We start from the raw sequence: 16,434 nt of genomic DNA, 5'->3' as shown, positions 1-16,434 counted from the left end.
TCAACACCAAAAAAGTTGTGATGTGTGGTTACTGCTCAGTGAATGTTTTGCTTTTCAGAGCTGATTTTTTAAAATGAATGAATTCTATTAACTTAGAAGTGCTCTCATTTGTATCTTAGCAGTAGCAGGAGGTATCTACAAATTGGTCATGGTATGTTTAAGGAATTGTAGTGCAATGCTTAGAAAAGAAACATTTCTCATTGTAAATATATTATTTATAATGGTGGATGTCTTTTGTAATATACACCACTTGTATACAGAATAGAGTTAAACAGCTTGGCTCTTTACATCGGATGTCTGTATTCAAATAAGGTATACTTAGATCTATCCTGTAGAGGGACCCTGCTTACAGCTGATTCCAGCTTACTGTACAGAAATATAATCAACATAAGCCTAATAAGCAACTCTGTATATGTGATGGCTTACTATCAAAAATACAACAGAAAAAAAATCCCAGTTGAAAAGTATATTTCATACATGTAGAATAGGACACTAATGTATGTTTGACAATTTGTGTGCATTGTTTTCTGTCTTTAGATATTTTTCACATTCATTAGCTAGTAAAAGAATAAAATCCTATCCTAACAAGTCTGCTATAGGAGTATGTGTTTCCCACTGGTTAAGAATGCTGCTCATTCAGGCTAAATTATTGAGATTTCTGTTCTTTTGGCAACACAAGAGTTAACTCTGGCAGACCTAGATAACAATCCATTGATAAATTGCTGTTGAACCACATACATAGTGTTAGATTGACGGTCTAAGTGTTTGACTTTTTAAAACAGATTTAGACCCTTATAGTTCCAGGATATGCTAGAAATAACTAGAAAACACATAACATCATAAAGGGAAGGAAGTAAGAAACTTAAAAGGAATAAATCCTCTTATGTAGAATTTATAAAAATTGTTGTTGGACAATTAGCCTCACATTCACAAATCAGCTGTTGTTTTTTCTATTGTAAATTTTGCTAATGCCTAAAGATCTTAAAATCCTTTTTCTTTTCCCTTCATTACTGGACACATATGGTCATGTTTATTTTCCGAGTCTGCATTGGGAAAAGAATAATAATACGTGTAGTGTATAGCTAAATGCATGCAGATGCTGTATCAGTGCAGAGCACTCTACTGGAATACATACACAGACACAGTAGGGTTGTAAAGGTGGTAACAATGAACATATTTATGTTGAAAGTGTATATTTTGCCTTCTTGTCCATGGGTTGTTAATATGTTGTCTGTTCAAGACATTCTGCCTGGATGCATGTAGGAGTTTCTTTTCTTTTTTTAAAAAAAGAGGGTAAGTTAATTCCATTGACAAAGGATAACAGTTTTTAACTTATTCCACTTGCTAATTCTCTTTTAAGATGTACTTGCTTATGCAGTCATCAAATAAAATAGTTTGCCGAGGCACCTGGAAATGTGTTTGATAGCCATAAGATTTTATAAAGCATTAGAAGTGTGTGACATGTTTTTATTTTTTCTCTTAGACTTTTAAATTGATTCTGTTAAGACTTTGCTTGGGAAAATATGTTCTTTTTTCTTTCATGTTATATTTACTATTATTATTCCTTGTTCAAAAGCAGTAGAAGTTGCTCCAAAAAGTACTTCCATTGCAAGCAGAAGTTTTGCCATGGGTACAAAAAAAATGTTTAGCGAGACTTTTGGATACCTTTAAACATTTTCAGTGCAGAACATTTTCATATAAGCAATTAACTCTTTATAATTCATCTGTAATGAAGTGTTTGCTGCCTGCAGGTTGCAGTAAAATAGTTATTTCAGTTTCAGGTAAATTTCTATTCACAGAAAGCTACATGGCTGCTTGGCACAGTTCTAAAACCTTCATTCACTCTGTGTTAAATCTTTTCAGAAGGAGAAAATAATTGTATAACTGCAATTTTTGGCAAGTTTTAATGTACCATCAGGTAGTCTACACATTCCCAATTACTTGTCTTCTTCCTTGCTCCATTGTGAAAAAGTAAATCATCCTTATCCTTACTATAAGATAATTATGCATGGTATACAAAGGAGATTTTAGGTTTAGGATTAGTGAGAAAGAGTGACAAATAAGATTTCTAATTACATTTTTAAAAAAAGATTTAAAATATGGCCCTTTCTAACATATTGGTTCAACTTAGGTATTTTTAAAAAAGTTTGTTAATCCTTAGGAAGGAGACAACCCCGTTCTGCGTACAGAAATAATGGCTGATAACCTCAAAGAGCATAAATAAATCTCAACTTTTAAAGGAGAGTTCTTCTTTGGGCCACTTTGATCAGTGACAGGTCGAGAATGACCAGAAACCCTTGGCTTCTATTCCCTGCTGATCTGGTAAAGTCCAAGGGTGCGCAGGCGCAAACATGAGTGCGCGCACACACACACAGAATGACCCAATGCAGTTTACAAGAAGGATGTTTAAAAACAGAAAAGGCCTATTTACTTTGATGAAATAAAAACAGAAGACTTTTCTGTTTTGGTTTTGCTTTAATAATTTTTTGTTTATTTGTCAGATTAAGAAATGTAATATTCCCCCTTTGTGTTTACCTTAAGCACTATGATGCTCTAAAAGGCTTTTAAGCAGTGAAACCATAACAGCAAAATAGTGATGAAACACAATGACATAAAATGCCAGAAAAGACTAAAAGCAAGCTTGTCTCTCTTGTTCCCAATACAAAGTAGAGATGATTCTCTTCAGCCAGTAAAATGGATATTATTAGGATTACATATGCATCTGTGAATCATTATGTAGTAATTTAAAATTCATCCAGTGATGTAACAAAATTAACAACATAATTTCATTGTGTAACTGTCTTATTAAGGGACAACTGTCTGACATTCTCATACATTTCCCTTATTTAATACCTGCAAATATTATTAGTAGTGACAATTTTCCTATTGTGCATTAGATTCTCTCATTAGCCAAAATATCTTAGTTATCACTAGAGAAATCATTTCCTAAATAGGTAAGGAGCAAATCAAGGAAACTAAAAATCAAATCAATAAATTTGTTTAATATGGATACATCTGTCCATCAAAGACAATGAGGGACAAGTGTGTGTGTGTGTGTGTGTGTGTGTGTGAGTTGTTAGAGGTGCTTGCTTCTCTGCCTCCTATTCCAGGAATAGAATTCAGGTTAAAAATATGTGAAATATGCACATATAAAGGGATGGTTGAAATGGCTTAAAATCAAGTGTAAAGCATACCATTTTAACAGTACTATTGCTATCTGATAACCGTTACAGTGAAAATCATATGTGTCATTTATTGAATGGGTTGTTAAAATCATAAATGCAGCTATGTCTAACTACAGATAGAATTCACTGAAAGTAAAAAAAAAAACTTGTATAGGATTTCTGGTTTGCTTGAGTCAAATGCTTTCACCTAGTATGAAAGCATTTTTCTTTTAGTTCCTTTAAGAGTCTTGTAAATTGTTACTACAGTACAGTAAATGATAACATGGCAACACATCTTTCCCACTGGCAAAAGTCATTTTGTGCGATGCTGCTTAATATATGTAATAGTTTATTTCAGTCCATATTCATCAGCTTTTTGATATTTTATTTATTATTATATTATATAGCATTGAAGGTCATTCTGCAATATTTGTTACTTTTGATCAGTCAAAAGTATCCACAGTAATGTGAACTCTTTCTGGTAGCTGGAGTGTAAAATATAGATACTATATAGTTCATTCATAAAACATTTGATGCCGGGCTTTAGAAGTTCATTGATGAAGACAAGTCAACAACAGTAGTTTAACAAGAGTTTTATATGATTTATCTTGGCGAGGAATGCATTGTCTGATACCACATGAACTATTATTATGTGGGCATATTTATGTATTTTACAACATGAATGATAAGCAGAAGCCAGTGTAAACAACTGAGTCCTCAAAATAGAATTAAATACTATCTTTTATTTTGCAGCAGTATAGCCAGAATTCTCACTTGCTGTCTTGCACAAATATTGTTCTATATAAACATACTGCATGGAACAGTATATGCATACTTATGTGTGCATATCTCTGTGTGCATGCGTATTGAACTAATAACCCATAACTATATTAGTTGCATTGATTTTAGGAAATGTGTTAAAAGAGGGTGTCTAATATATGCTCATGCATTCACATACAGAGTAGATCTACTTGATGCAGTGTCACATCACCAGAATGCTCAGTTGCTGTCTGACATGTATTTATGTGCATATCTGTAAACATGTGGCATGCAGATATACACGCAGGTTAGAAAAGGGATGTCTGATTAATTTATATATGGTTATATATGTTTACAGAATATATACATGTATAACCTCATATATATAGAGAGGGCTATATGTATTTAATCTCTCTGTCTGTCTGACTGTTTGTCGGTCGGTTTTGTAGGGGTATGAAATAGAGGGTGTAAGAAGGCAGCATGCATGTGTGTATGTGTGAGAGAGAGTTTGCGTGCATAAGAGAGTCTTGCTTTGTATATTTGTAAGCCAAATCATTGCAAATCATTTTGCAAATCATTGTGCATGCTATTTTTTCTTCAATCTTCAAAGCCACTTTGCTCTCCACCAATATGCAAAGCCTCATGGAAGTCTACTGTGATGACGTATGGGATGTATAGAATGGTGAATAAGAAAATCAATGCGGTGGTGTGATACAAATTGAAATTGCTAGGTTTAAAATGGGAACTTCCATGTGCCTCTGTGTTGCATTCCAATTAGCACACTTAACTCGTTGCATATTTTGAGATGCAGCAGCAGAGTGGTCTCTTGCTTTGCCTTGACTCTTAACCCTAACTAATTAGGTGCTGAGTAAGGCATCTCTGTTTCATTGGGGCAAAAGTGAGTTTGTCACAGCTGAGACAAGATTGCAGGGACTGTGGCGATAGTGAAAAAATTCACATTTGTGGGTCATTGTGACACAGTGAGTGATTGCAGGGGAACACTCTGCTTACTGATACAGAGCTGGCGTCACAAGTTAGAAACAAAAAAGCTTTATTGAATTTTCTCCTTTTTACTCTCAGTCTTAGAAAGACTTTCTACTCATTGCTGAAGATCAGTAGATTGTATAGCTTCAGATTTTAGAACATGGGGGTTTGGGTTTCAGATGTACCTAACAGGTAAAACAGCAGCAACAACATAGACTTAATAGCATTGAGAGAGAAGGGAGGGGACACTAAAGAGGAATTGAAAATATAGATGAACTTATTTTTTCCTTTACATTTGAAGTTGAGAAGCAAAGTAATAGAGTACAATTCACAAGGTGGCAATTCCAGAATGCTTATTATACATTAACTCTTTTCCCTTCCCTGAGAGATACTGTATACTTGAGGAAGAGGTGCTATACCTTTCCTTTTTAAAATATCATATTACTGAATTTTTTTTGGTGGAAAGCAAATTGCTAAATCATTATATTTTTAAAGATGAAGGCTGCACTCACCTTCCTGAGAGTAAGTCCCAATAAATACAATGGGAATTCTGACTAGACATACTGAGGATTGCTCCATAAAGATCATTAGACTATTGTCACAAAAGAAAAGCCTTTTATATTGGCATCCAGAAGCGTTCCACTTCATGGAAAAGTTAGTTTTCTCTTAAAGCATTATGAATTGTATTGAAAAGATGCTGTTTGTCCATCTCCTGCTGCTGCTTTTAGTGTGAGAAATGGATAGCTTTCTGTTGTTTATAGGATCCATAAGTTTTGAATGGGAATTGGCAATACCTGCAAATCAGATCCATTGTACACCCCATCCAATAAAGGGCTATATAGATAAAATGAGTAATTTGTTCACTGTAGTAAATATATAAGACTGAAAAAAACTAGTAAAGTTTAAAACATAAAGTAAGTTTAAAACATAAAGGCAAATTTACTGTGGCGTATCTCGCCTTACTAACAGATGCTACACTCAAAAATGTTCTTGTGCATTGTTGCCTTCTGTTCTCTGCAGTTTGATTTGGTATTGGTACTCTTAAAATCTGTGGTCTTGAGAGCCTTTTGGTTATGGGGTGTGATAAAATAATATAAACAATGTAATGAACTATAAATAAGAGATAGCCAAGAAATAAGAGTAATCAAAACATGCCCTCATTTTTAATTGCATAATCAGTGTAGCATTGGCAGTTTCACTACACATAGTATGTATTTTGTGTATGTATCTAAAATCTGAAGTGATTACATTTAATAATTAATTTTAGAGTAATAATTATTATATAGGTCTGCTAAACATAATTTGGTCATGGTGAGCAAGAATGTTATCAGTAGGTTGCATTGTCTTCATTTATTTTTCTGGACAGTATGCTATTGATATTTGCCTATATATGATATTTTCTACAAAATACATAGTGACTTTTTAGAAAGAAGATCAACTGGCTGTTTGCATAGAGTAACTTATCATTTTAGCAGAACAGAAACACTTTTTATATTTGGTACAACTCATTTGTAAATACATGTACACAAATCCTAAACCTTACAAATTATATTTAAAGGGCCTTATTTCTATGGAATATAATTCAGAGGAATGTATATCAGCTTTATGCTGTTCTTGACTTATCAGTAAGTCCCACTGAATTCAGCAGTACTTAATTTTATGTAAATATTAGAAACAGACTGAGAGCCTAATGAAAATTACACACTTTTGTTACTATAGCACCCAAGTCACCAGATATTACATTTACCATCTATTTGCCCCATATATGTACATTGTCAATGCTAGACAGAATGAGCAAAGAAATAAAATTAATATAAGTATAGATTTTACGGTTACATTATGCACCATTTTAAATATACTCAGCCACATGTGGTAAGAAACTGTCTTTTGGATTATGCCTGTGTAATACCAGTATCAATGAACGGTCTGTTGGGGTGAAAGACTCACAAATACTGGGACTTGTGGTTCAAGAGCTGATATTTGAGATTTCACTTTCCTTCCATTCCATGTAGACCGCACATGGAACATAACACTGAAGTGACAAAAAAATTAACTCTGTTCATGAGATTGTTAACTCATTTTGTCACGGTGTTTTGGTTTAATACCCCAAATATAATTTTTTTAAAAAGGAATGAAAACATTCTAATCTAACCTGTATCACCTAGTAAACAACTGCACCCTCTAATTTTAATGTATTACAGATCATAACTAGTTTTATGGTTTTGATTGTAGCTTTAGAGATACTTGGAACTTTGTTCACCACTCCCAATTTTTAAATGCCTACATCTTGTAACATTGGGGGTGATTTGTGCTCTTTAAATGGGATAGTGTAGGATTCTCTCTTACCAAATCAGACAAAAATAGTCATTCAGGTGTGTTTAATTATTACAGAAAGCCACACAATTGTCATGCAGTTCCTGATTTTGTTTTAGTTTACAGTCAGGTGACTAGCAAGAGATGAGAAGAAAATTTGAGGTGGTAGATGAAATGGTGATTCTTGTGTTAGACATTGGAGACCTGCTCATGAAGCTACTTGTTTTTAGGTGTTGACATGTTGAGAGTTCAGAGTTTTGCCTTGTGAATATGCCTGTAAAGGAAGGCATGATAAAAATGTGTGACCAGATGCCTTGGCTTATCGTGGTATAGTGCTGAAAGGCTGCTCAATCCAAACTTTTCAGTATATAAGAAGGCACTGAATATACTAAACTGTTTAGACTTTCAGTATTTTACTGACAAAAAAAAAGTCTTGATGCGAAAAAGAATATTTTAAATTTTGTAAGGAATTGCACCTAAATTGAACTTGAGTGTTAAGTCGTAGTTTGGCCTTTTTCAGTCTAAAAATTATTATAGCAAGATTGAATTCTAATGTTTCAATAGCATGTTTCAGTTAACATAAGGATGGCAGTTTTAAATTAGTTTGATTTAAAACATCAAAAACAGAACTGTGAAATAAAATTCTAAAATGTTGAAGTTGGAAAAGGATGATTGCATCCCATCTAGGTGCTTTTCAGTGTGGGAATTAACCACATGATTAAAGCTATCCAATAGAAATCAGTGGGATTTATAAGTCGAGGTTATTCAGATTTATCCAGAAGCATGTCCTACTGTTCAATCATACTGCCTCTTGATTACAGCAGTGTTAAATATAATAGTTTTGTTTCAGTTGGATTTGATCTTGGGCACAGGTTCTTTGTTCTTGTTTTTAATGTTGTCAACTTCATTAAGGTAGCTTTTAGCAACTATTTCTCTTGAGAAAATTGATCCAAAGCTTACATTTGTCAAGAACATCTGAACTAGAACTAGAGTTGGGAGGTGGGGGAGGAATTATTTCTTAATGAACACTGCACTTGGGGGAAAAAAAATTACTTCCAGCTGGTCTTATGTAATAACAAAACTAATATTAAATTGAGATTCTTAATTAGCAGAGATTTAATTATATTATTTTTGCATTCAAAATGAAAATCATAGTGGTTTTAAAATTTTAAATCCATTTGTAAACTCAAAGGCGGTTGTTTTTGTGATAATCGGGCATGGATACGGAAACTTCCACCCTGCCTGAGTGTAGGATTACTCTCAGCACTTCTACGCTGTCTGAATATCCTTCAGCACTTGATAGTGCCAGCTTGCATCCTGCAGCCGGTGGCACATGACTGTCATTTTGCAAGCAGGATATACAGAGAGATTTTACACAAAGAATGCATTCATGAAAGGACTCCTCATCTGAGACTCCTACAAACCCTTATTTTGTTGACCCTGTCAGGATTTAACTGGTACGCTCTCAGGTTATATGTTGCTAGTTTTTTGCCTTATATTAGAAATCACCAAGAGGTTGTGGAGGTGGGGAATAAAGAAGCAAGTGGTTTTGTGTCACACATTTAGAGATATTTACAGTGCACTTGCCATGTGCATTTTCATTTCTGCTCTTTGGATACATATACTGAAACAGCAGTGTAGTCATGACACCAAACCACACACACACACGCACACACTTAAGCAGAGTTATGCCTTGCTAAGTCCATTGCAGTCATTGGGGTAGAAGCCTGCTTAAGATTTCACTGTTAGGTGGCATAGAGAGCAGCCCCAAACACATCTGCTTTATAAGTGAATATTGCAGTATTCTTTCAAGTTTACTTTCACAAAAGCATTTTTAGGACTGCAGCTATAGGTGTAATTCTGATTGTGTTGCAGTAAATGACAAAACCGTTAGTCACTTCCGAAGGCCCTGATTGCACTTGTAGGGTAAGACACGATGCAGACAGATCTGTGGATGGTTCTTCTGAGCAGTTTTAGAGGGCTGCAACTGTGGTGTGGTGCCCCAGTTCAGGCTGAGACTAACCTAGGACAGAATAGGTTAATTGCACTGTATTGTGCATCATTACCTATTTAAGCCACATGTCCTTGCTTTCAAGGACAGTCCTGGAGAGGATAAAAAGCAGGCAAATAGAAGGTTGTTTCTCCTCCCCCTTTGTAGGGCTAATAACTAAAGGTTCCATTTTATAATGAATGGGAAGATAAGAATATTAAACCCAGTATCTCCTCAGACCACACCTCCAACTGAACTGAGGCCCTGCAGAGCCGCTATTTCCTTCTAAAAATGCTGGGAAGATTCAGCCATTGATCTCCCAGCATCTTGTCCAGCTTGGCCCACAGACAGTTGCAACCTAGCCAAAGATCACTACATTAACTTGCTTGATTTATATTGTAAAACTGAGGGCTTTAACTTTAGCAGTATAAGAGACATGTGTATCATCTTCTCTCTATGACCAATGGCATTAGCTAGGATGTTCCAATGCCCGACTATTATGGTGCCTCCAGATCTTCCCCAAGTGTTATAAGAGAAGAGCACAAAAAGAAATATGAAACAGCAGTAACTGTGTATCATGGCAGTAATGCGTATCTTGCAGTTAAGGTTATTAAACTCAAGCAGAAATGTATTCTATGGAAATCCAACAGGTCCCTTTATGCAGGTTTCTTATTATGCTCGAAAGTGTAATAAATTACCGTTGATCAGTAAGTCCCTCCAAAATGCTGGTAAGTATGTGGACACTAACGTGCTTCCTAACTAAATGCCATGTTATGCATCTGAGAATGTTTTTACAATTAGTATGCATTGAAAAAGTAAATAATATATTCAGATCACACCTGTATTATCATTTGTTCACAGATTATATTATGATAGTCTATAAAAATCACTTCCATGTTTATGTTGCTATTTTTACAAACTCAATACAACAACAATCCAGAAAGCAGCACTGATGTCTGAGAGACGCTTGCTGCTGTGAGGAGTTTTCTGTGTCTCTCATTTAACTCCATGAGTGAGCCCTGCAAACCTAGCACCTGTTTTGTTTAAATAGATAATGCTTTGGGTTTGTAATTAACCCATTCAATTCACAAAGGAAATTCAAAACATTGTCATTTTAGTAAAATTGACAGAACCAAAGGCTTTTTTTGCCTGTGACTTTGAGCACACGGAGATATAAGACACCTAAAACATATTTTGCAAGAAGTTCCAATTGTGTTTGCTATTTAATAGGTATGTGCCTATACCAGAAACTCTAGGAAGTCGGGAATTCTGGGTTTATATTTCCAATGAAATTCTAATTATTTGGCAAAATTACCCTGATAAAACAGCAAAATGGAAAACTTTGTCCAGGAATGCGTCCCTAAAAGAGAAACAAAAAGTTACATTTGGAGGATAGTAACAGGGGCAGTCAAGTTTCTTAAGGCTCTAGGAACCCCCTCCCCAAATGTTTCCTTCATGCTATTCCTCTAGGGCTCTTTTTCCTTCTATGCTACAAATTATATCATCAGGGACCATTGTTACAGTTGCCTTACGCTCCCGTTGCCTATCTTGATAATTGGGGCAATGCTGTAACAGACAAGTTTTATGGTGCCCTTTGCCCTAAGGCTCCTGCATGTTAGCCATCACAGTATGGGCAGGAGCCAGGCTACAGCAGTTCCCATACTGTGAGAATAAAATGGGGCTTTTTTTGTGTGTGGAGGGGATAGCAGTGTTCTATACCAGCATCCTGTGATGTTACAAGAGATCCTGAGGGCTGCCACTAAGATTGTGTGTTGCAGCTACTTAAGACAGCAACATCTCCTGAGGGTGTTAAAAATGTTAAAATGGCATGCCAACCCCCTTTTTAGATCATATGTGTTATAAAGTATTTCCAGACAAACAAGCTAGTCAATAGAACGAAATAAGCAAGCAATAGTGCTGCTCTGCTGGAATCCATGTGTTGCTCTATTAATACTTATCTGTATTTTCCTTTAGTAAGGTCATGGTTATACAGCTTCGCTATCTGGCATTGTACCTTATCTCAGCCCAAGTACAACTGAAGTCACTACATTGCTGAAAACAGAGACAGCAAAGGATGCAACTTAGGCATTTCATTAACCAGCCTGTGAAGTTTTTGTTTGCTTGATCAGTAGGCCAACTTAAAATATATATCTATATGAATTATGGCTATTCCCCTCCCCGACTTTGGACAGAAATTTGCAAGGCTGATTAACACTAAATATTGGAAACAAACAAAAGCCATATGCAATTTACTTATCATGAATAAATCAACGAGTTCTACCCAGATGCCAGAAAGGCAGTAAAAAAGGTTTGAAAGAAAATGAAAATAATTTCAGACCAACAGAAAGATGTAATAAAACCCATTGTTAATTTTATTGTAATGTGTAGATAGTGTTATACAACTGATGATTAAATGCTCTCCCAACGTGTATCAAAGTTTTGTTTGTAACTTGAAGTAGTAATTAGAAGGCATTGAATTAAAAAACGCATTTAAAATACTTATTTACTATGTTGTGTACTTAACTTTATCCATTTCTGTAAATTAGAGGTGTAATATTAGCAGCATAATTAACATTACAAATAATGAAACAGGAGCCTAATACCTGGCAATGGAATGAGTTTATGGAATGGATTCTTCCTTCCCCCTGAAGCCCTGTTCAGCCTTCTGCTCCTCTGCCATTAAAAAACTCTTGATTTTTGAGAGCCTCTGGGAGCAGAGTGGGATGTAGGTCTTGATGGTGTGGCAAAAATACAGAATAAGGAATTAGCAAAAATATGGAATATGGAATTAGCCCTTGTGCAAGCTTTCCTTCCATTTTCAAAAAGCTATGAGATGAGTGTATGACATCTGCCCCTTTCCCCTCAAGCTGCAGTCTTCCACTTTGTATCCTACTCTGTTCCCAGAGTTCCCCTCACCTTTAGGAACAGCTTTATGGAAGTCAGCAGGAGCTGTAAGGGAAAACGAGTCCATTCTGTGAACTAATTCCATTCCTGTTTCATAGGATCCATTCCATATTTATTGCTGATCCATAAAGGGAGAATTGCACATAGAAATATGCATGCATAATGCAAATAGGAATATGTATCAATATATTTGTTACCAGGGCCTAATATGTGTTTTTTTTAATCAAGAATATCTGGAATATCTTAATAGTGTACCTTAAATATAATGTGCATTCATGTAAATGTGTGGAATATGGAGGTTGCAGTTCATATGTTACCAGGCACTATAACTGTCAGCTTCACCTGAAATTCTTTTCATTTGTTCCTTTTATTCCTTACTGTCCATACCTCCAAAGTTTAATAGTATCTGATATAGCATTTTGTTTCTAATCATCTCTAACATATGCCAGCTGGAATCTGATATATGTATGTGATCTCTTCTGTTGCACCATTTTATTGATGAGGCGGGAATATAGCTAAACAGTAGCCGCAGCTGTTTTGTTAAATAAGAATCCATACAAACTCCAGCTGTGAGCATATGGATTCACAATGTAGACAGGATTCACAGCATAGACAAAACCTAGCATAGGCATGTTAACAACTTTTACTGACATGTTGACCTACTTGCCAAGCAAGACATAACCCATTGTTAACCTAATCTTACTTTTTTCCTGGCAATAAGCCCTGTTAATTTCACCAGCATTTGTTCCAAGTAAAATTCCACTCACAAATTCAGATTTTGTTTGCTTCTATGTCTTTGGTTCTCATAAAATGGCCCAGTACCCATAAGTGGACCATGATCGTCTTGCAGGTTTTTGGTGAAGTTTGCAGTTGGGTTGTGGTTGTGATTTACAGGGGTGAGAAAAATGAAAAGAGAACTATGTTTCTATTTTCCATCATTTGCCCTGTGGCCCACTGATTTCCAAGGGTCAAGCATATTCACAGCCACTTGTGGTTCAGAGGTGATGGGCAGCAGAACTCACACAAGAGGCAAGTTAATGGTTTCTGCTAATTTATCCTTAAACTGTAGCCTTTACCATGTTATCCTATTTTATTCCTAATGGTGCCATGTCTGTCAGGAGCAGAGCAGCCTTATGAAACAGCAGCAGGGGCTGCAAGGAGAAAGACAAATAGAGATCCAACATTTGTGGCTGAATGTGAACTGAGCCTGAGCACTGCAGGAGTTGCCTGGCTCCTGGCTAGTGGCAGTGGCATAGAGAACAATGGGTGAGGCACCTAGGTCCAAACTGAACTCTGATGCAGTGGGTCCCCAAAGCAGTATACCTTCAGAAGTTGAACCCATTTCACAGAGATAGAGTACTGCTGTCCGATGTGATCCTGTATAAATACAAAGAAGAAGAAGAAGAAGAAGAGTTGGTTCTGATATGCTGCTTTTCCCTACCCGAAGGAGGCTCAAAGTGGCTTACAGTCACCTTCTCATTCCTCTCCCCACAACAGACACCCTGTGGGGTGGGTGAGGCTGAGAGAATGCTGATATCACTGCTCGGTCAGAACAGTTTTATCAGTGCCGTGGCGAGCCCAAGGTCACCCAGCTGGTTTCATTTGGGGGAGCGCAGAATCAAACCTGGCATGCCAGATTAGAAGTCCGCACTCCTAACCACTACACCAAACTGGCTTTCTAGCCACAGTCAACCTTGGCATTGCAGCAGGTAGAAGAAGTACAGCCACAACAGCAGAAATGAGATCTGGCTACGTGTTTGTTTGATTCATGCTAACATTTTTGCCCATGGAGAACATAAATGAGACTTCCATGTGTGAAACAGCCTTGAGTGGAATTCATGTTTATGAACTACCCCCCACAGGACCCCCCCCTTACTTATATGTTAGGCTTGTGAAAAACTGTTTCAGTGTATCTGATTAAATGTGTATGCACTCAGCACTTATACCCAGAATTAAACTTTGTTCCTTAACTCTAAATAAATCCTCTCCAGCATGCAGTGAATGGGTTTGGAAAGCACTTTATAATGTTTTTTTTTTTCAGAGAGTTCTCAAGAGCAAGAACTTTTTTAAACAATGAGGTTCTGGCATGTACTATAAATATAACGAATATAATAAATAATAAATAAATGATACTTAGCCATGTTGGGTTTGCAATGACTTTGATGTGAGCTGAAGTTTGTTGTGGAACATTATGAAGTGCAACTCAATAACATTCCCAGGCAGACAACCCTTGTTAGAACCTGTGGTAGCTCCACCTCGATCCTGTAATCTAGTTTGTGATGTCATAATATCTACTTTCACTTGAATGCATGGAATTGCCTTGACTTTTAAGCAATGAGCAGCAGCATCATAAATATGTCTACTCAGAAATAAGTCCCATTATTGTAGTGGGTCTTGCTCTTAGGTAAATCTGTAAGATTGTAGCCTTGAGAGGCATCTCACAATAATGTAGTTCTGCATAAGTGGCCATCCTACATGATTTTATGAATTTAGGCAGATTGTGAGTGGTCAGGCAGGAGGGGATGTGCCAGTCTTTGTCTCTTGTGGCCCTTTCTTGCATACCCAAGGAATTGCTGATCACCACTGTGGGTTGGTAGGTGGATTTCCTCAAGGCCAGGCTAGATTCTGGAGATTTTTTTTGGGGGGGATCCCTTGGGCATGAAATTGAGGTCACTGTGGGTGGATAGGTTGTTGTGAGTTCCTGAACTGTGCAGAGGGTTAGACTAGATGACCTTGGTGGTCATTTCCAACTCTATAATTCTATGTATACTGCCAACAACAGTCCCATCTGGCATCCTGGTGATGATTGTCTTAGTGTCAAATTATGTTCTGGTATGTAGTTTCTTAGCCTTAGAGAGAAAGTCTGTATTCACAATTGAATTCCCAGGCAAATTAAATGCCAGCTTTCCCCAACAAAACAGGTGATTAATTAGTTTGCATTTTAAATTGAAGGCCATGCTGTTATTGATCTTTTTGGGGAAAGAAATGAAGACAATCTCTTATTAAAATTATCTGCTTATGGACTATGTGTGCGTGTGTGCACACACCTAACAAGGGACTTGCTCCAGTGATGGGCCATGGCACTGTGCATGGAGAAAACCTGGATAGTGTCAAATCCTTCTCGGGGTGCGGATAGTTTCATTTGCTTTGTTTTCAGAACCTGGAAAAGACTAAACTTGAGAACAGACCAGAGAGTAACAGTTTGTTTTACAGCCCAGTCAGGTATTTCAGATCAAGTGACTGGTGCGGCTTGTAACGAAGCATCCGCAAAGCATGTCAAGATGACGCTGGTATGCCTTGTTAAAAAAAAAAGTCAACACAGCTGCAACTTACTACTTTTTGAAACCTTTCACATGCGAGTTAGATAAAATATCTGAATTTGGGCAAGGGGCTGGGAGCGAAAGCCATGGAAGTCCTGTTCGAAATGCTATTAATTTTTGCAAAATAACATTTGTATCATTTGCCTGACTAGATAAATCCACAGTAGTAGGGTCCCCTACCCTCCATCCTCTTTCTCGTTCCATGTGCCAGGTTCTTCTCTCTTTTTTGCATCATGATTTCCGTGTCTGCCATGTTTATCCTCCCTGAAAATGCTGAAATGTAAGCTATTGCCGATCAGGGTGGGTGGCACAATACTTTCTAAAAAAGAAGCAGGGTTTTATTTAGCTTCTGTGAGACACTGAGAAAACTTAATGCAGCTGCATCAAAGTCAAAAAGCATTTTTTAAAAACCCCTCACATTCTATGCAAAACAACCCCGGGGCTTTTGAGTTAGATACTTCCAGGTTGACACGTTTAATATGGGATGGGATGACAGTGGTACGCGGCACTTCGTTAATGTTCCATAGAACCCTGCTCACTTTTTTATGGATTCCAAAAGTGCGCTCATCCTTAACAAAATGTCAAGTTAAAACATGTCACTTTACCATTACTTGCTTGCCTTTAATCAAAAGTCTTCTCTTAATGGGCTGTTTTACTGTAGGCAGTTGTAAAAGGAGCTTCTCAGTGGTGCTTCCTATCCATTATTGCTGACATCTGAAGTTCTCGTCCCTAGTTAGCCCCAGCAAAGTAAAAAGAGCAATATGATGATGAACAAGAAGTATACAGAAACAGCAGCCAGGCGGGTACTGCATGCAGATCTCCTGCCCCAAGCACTCTTGTTGTGTAAATGCTTTTGGGAAAAATATATATTTAAAATTTTTTCATAGAGATATTGAAATCGTACTGTTTATACCTAATTTAGTTGTGTATCCCCTCCTTAGAGATGCAGTAATCACAAACATATACACAAACTGTGTGGCCTCAGTATAGAGAATTAGAG

General features: G+C 36.7%; 1 protein-coding gene and 1 long non-coding RNA gene across 9 annotated transcripts in view; one reads left to right on the top strand and one right to left on the bottom strand.

The window, feature by feature from the left end:
* LOC143841178 (uncharacterized) overlaps window positions 1–15,400 on the bottom strand; it is a 16,497-nt gene extending 1,097 nt beyond the window's left edge. Inside the window, exons 1-3 of the long non-coding RNA XR_013232610.1 lie at window positions 14,248–15,400; window positions 13,438–13,491; window positions 10,526–10,570 (exon numbers count right to left, since the gene is read on the bottom strand). This is a non-coding gene — a long non-coding RNA (uncharacterized LOC143841178). The remainder of the gene's footprint in view (window positions 1–10,525; window positions 10,571–13,437; window positions 13,492–14,247) is intronic.
* The window catches only part of BNC2 (basonuclin zinc finger protein 2), a 450,738-nt gene that overhangs the window by 134,536 nt on the left and 299,768 nt on the right, over window positions 1–16,434 (top strand). The gene's annotated exons all lie outside the window — the stretch shown is intronic.

Source organism: Paroedura picta, chromosome 7 (assembly GCF_049243985.1).
Source record: "Paroedura picta isolate Pp20150507F chromosome 7, Ppicta_v3.0, whole genome shotgun sequence".
Classification (NCBI taxonomy): Eukaryota; Metazoa; Chordata; class Lepidosauria; order Squamata; family Gekkonidae; genus Paroedura; species Paroedura picta.
The sequence above is the reverse complement of the archived record's forward strand: the minus strand, read 5'-3'. Positions and strand labels throughout refer to the sequence as shown.